Raw genomic sequence first — 3,834 nt, 5'->3', positions numbered from 1 at the left:
AGAGAGAGAGAGAGAGAGAGAGAGAGAGAGAGAGAGAGAAAGGAGGAAAAAAAACAGAGAGAGAGAGAGAGAGAGAGAGAGAGAGAGAGAGAGAGACAGAAAGAAAGAGAGAGCAAGGTGAAGTAGAGAAAAACAAGGAGAGAAGAAAGGAGGGAGGGGGGAGGGGGAGGGGGGAGAAAAGGAAGAAATGGGCAAAATCAAATAAAGAAGGAAGTAAAAAAAAGAAAATAAAAAGAGAGGAAGAGAGAAAGAGAACAAGAAGAAAAAAAAGAAAGACATAAAAAAGAGGTAAAATCTTTCAATAACATTAAATTTTTACATATATAATAGTCATTTCTTATAAATTTCTTTTAAACAAATTATTTGGAGAGAAGAGAATTAGTTTTTTTTTACAAATTTAGTTTTGCCTATTAATTAATGAAAATTGATACTATGTTGTACCTTCTTGATTTATTTGTTGCAGGACATTACTGTTTACTGGTACGTCTTCAAAAAAATGTAATAGAACTATAATTATTTATGCACATTTATTTGGGATGATTAAAAATTAAAGCAGAAAAGTAAATAAATACCAGCCAAATGGGTTCCGACAAGGTAAGTTTAAACTACTTTCTTATACATATTTACATATACATATACAATATGTATATGTATATATATATTATGTAGTCTACATACATACTTATGGTAAAAAAAAATTTATTTTATATAATTTTATAGATTTATACTTACGTACAAAGAATTTTTAAACGGACAAAAATGCTTATTTATTATTATATCAAATTATGTTCAATTAAACATGATTATATATGTATAAAAATTATTTTTTCCCTTCAGAAATTTTGTCAATAAAAGCATGTGTAAATCTATAAAACCATATAGAATTTTGTTTTGAATTATATTTTATTGATGTATTTATATGAAAATGTATTCGATAATTCATCAGATAACAGCTCAGGATTTTCAAGCTCCAGTAGTGGCTGTAGTTCCAGATTAAACTCTTTTTCAAGTAGTTTATCCAATAGTTCTGTCAGCTCTTCAGCCCGTTCCAGAGATCAAGGGAGAAAAAAAATTATAGCAAAAGTGCTGATGCTTCATCGAGACATGACAATAAAGAGAAGAAAAGGGATAAAGAAAGAGAGAGGGAAAGGACAGAGATCGTGATAAAGAAAGGAGGAAAGGAAACAATGCTATTTCCGAAAAAACTAAACAAAAAGGACGATTCAGGTATCGTATGTTATAAAATTGATTCTTAATTTTTTTGTTTTTATTGTGTTTATATTCAATTATTAAGTTAATAGTTGTTTGATGACTGATTGTTCTATCGTTAAGCTATATAATATTTTGAATTGTATTTTATTGATGCACTTATATGAAAATGAATTTGATAATTTATCAGACAACAGCTCAGGATCTTTAAGCTCCAGCAGTGGCTGTAGTTCTAGATTCTTCCAGTTCAAGCTTCTCTTCCAGTAATTCATCCAGTAGTTCTGTCAGTTCTTCAGCCAGTTTCAGAGATATCGGGAGGAAGAAAAGTCGTAGCAAAAGTGCCGTGCCTCACGGAGATATGATAATAAGAAGAAGAAAAAGGACAAAAAAAGAGAGAGAAAAAGAGATAGGAACAAGGCTAAAAATTGTGATAAAGAAAGAAAGAAAGGAAACAATGCTATTTCCGAAAAAGCTAAACAAAAATCAACGATCCAGGTATTATATTTGTTATAAAATTGATTCTTTTTTAATTTTTTTTGTTTATATTTAATTATCGAGTTAATAATTGTTTTTTTAATTTTGCAGATCTCTTTCCACATAGAAAACGCAGAGAGCGTTCACCGATTCCTAGACTAACAAAAATACACATCGGTCATCTAATACGGAACGTCACCAAAGACCATGTTGTACAAATATTTCCGGCATATGATCAAATCAAGATAGTTGACTTTGCTTTAGATAAGTTTCATCCCAATCAGCTATATCGAATTTGAAACTGTGGATGAAGCCAAAAATACTATGAAACACATGGACGGAGGTAAAATATGATTCATATCGATTTTGTACTTAAGGTGGTTTATTCGCGACTATGTGAGTCAAAATAAACCTCATTTTAAAACTTCTAATTTCATACACTTTCATAGTCGACTAAATTCATTAATGAATTTCTCAAAATGATTGTATATCACAAATCGAATAAATAATCAATAATAAAAAAGAGGCGAATGAAAATAGTCCAATTTTCTTAGCGTAGTACAGAAGAGCTTCAGATGTGGCAACGTCGCAACATTCATGTAAACAAATGGTTGCACGTGTATCGTTCGGAGCAATAAACTTAGAGGTTAATTTTATTTAAGTGGAACATTTACTTTTATATCATGAACGAACAACCGCGTTTTAACCTATGCAACTCGCGTTATGAATTCAAAGCGCGACGTTGCCACATATCCGAAGGTTTGTGATCACAGTGAGGAATGGACTGAAATCGATGTTTTTTAACTAATTTTGTGAACATTCTATACGGTTGAGATTGTTGGTTTTGGTACCATATGATTCGGAAGACACTCCTCTGTTTTTATTCTAATTTTCAACCTGATCTGTTTTTTCTATAATTTACTACCATCAATTTATCTCAAAATTACGGTCTCTCACGCGTCGTCCGCCATAAACGCAATGCTTAAGATAGGGAAAAAAGCATATTTTTAGACAATAATATCTCGGAAACTACACGGTCAATCCATTTCAAATTTAGCATGAAGCTTCGTCAGTTGCTTAATTACTTTTACTGAAAAAACTGCATCGATCTGTTTTCATAGGTTATATGGACATACCACCTTAATAGACTATTTTATGATCATGTTAACGTATCTTGTCTATTCACAGGACAAAAAAAAATATATATTGTATATAGATGGCCAAGAAATAACGGTTGCTCCAGTTTTATTACCAAAACCCCGACTATTACCAATGCGACGCATGTCACCGGATATGAGAAACGCAGGCCACCACGATGGGGTGGTTAGTGATAAGAACAACCCGCCACGTTATCGCAGATGTCGTAGACGTTTGCCGTTCATAAATCGTCGTAGAAGCTCGTGATCACCACAGCGCAGAATAAAAACTCGGTCGCGGAACCCATCAGGAAATTCTCGATATTGACGTACACCGTCATCGTTACACAAGATCCAGCTCGAGTAGTTCTCGATAATGTTTTTTTTTGTTTTCTCATAGAGGAAACTTCGTTTTCATGAAAAAAAAATTTTTGGGGTTGCCGCTGCTAATGGGTTCAAAATGTTCTAAAACGTCAAGAAATTGCATTTTTAAAAAGTGTCTGTGTGTGTGTGTGTATGTGTGTATGTACAGATTTGATGTCCGTGGTTGCTCTAACTTTCGTAAAATGTAAAATGATGCATTTTTTTTAAACGATAGAGCATCATGTAAGAAAGGATGAGATTGTATTTGGTGACAATCGGTAAAGGGTTTATTTTTTTTTAATTTTCAAATTTTTTGAAAAATGTCTATTTTCGCTGTAACTTCCGCAAATTTTGAGATATCGAGATAAATTTTTTTTAAATGATAGAGTCATGTAAAGGAGATTAGGGTTGAATTTAGTGAAGATCGGTAAAGGGGTTATTTAAAAAAATTTTTTGAATTTTTGAAAAATGTTTATTTTTGCTGTAACTACCGCAAATTTTGAGATATTTGTCTGTTTCAAATTCCATATATAACTCATTAAGATTTGGTTGATTAGATCTAATTTTGTAAAGTTTTTATGTTTGTACGCATTCTCTGATTATTTAAAATTTTGTATCTCATGAAGTAATAAACCAAATTTCTCTTAATAAA

General features: G+C 31.7%; 1 pseudogene; it reads left to right on the top strand.

The window, feature by feature from the left end:
• The first annotated feature begins 946 nt into the window (after window positions 1–946).
• On the top strand, window positions 947–3,196 carry LOC112468785 (annotated as a pseudogene).
• The last annotated feature ends 638 nt before the right edge of the window (window positions 3,197–3,834 follow it).

Source organism: Temnothorax curvispinosus, unplaced genomic scaffold (assembly GCF_003070985.1).
Source record: "Temnothorax curvispinosus isolate PA1 unplaced genomic scaffold, ASM307098v1 QBEX01002013.1, whole genome shotgun sequence".
Classification (NCBI taxonomy): Eukaryota; Metazoa; Arthropoda; class Insecta; order Hymenoptera; family Formicidae; genus Temnothorax; species Temnothorax curvispinosus.
This window is presented reverse-complemented; position numbering and strand designations above follow the sequence as displayed.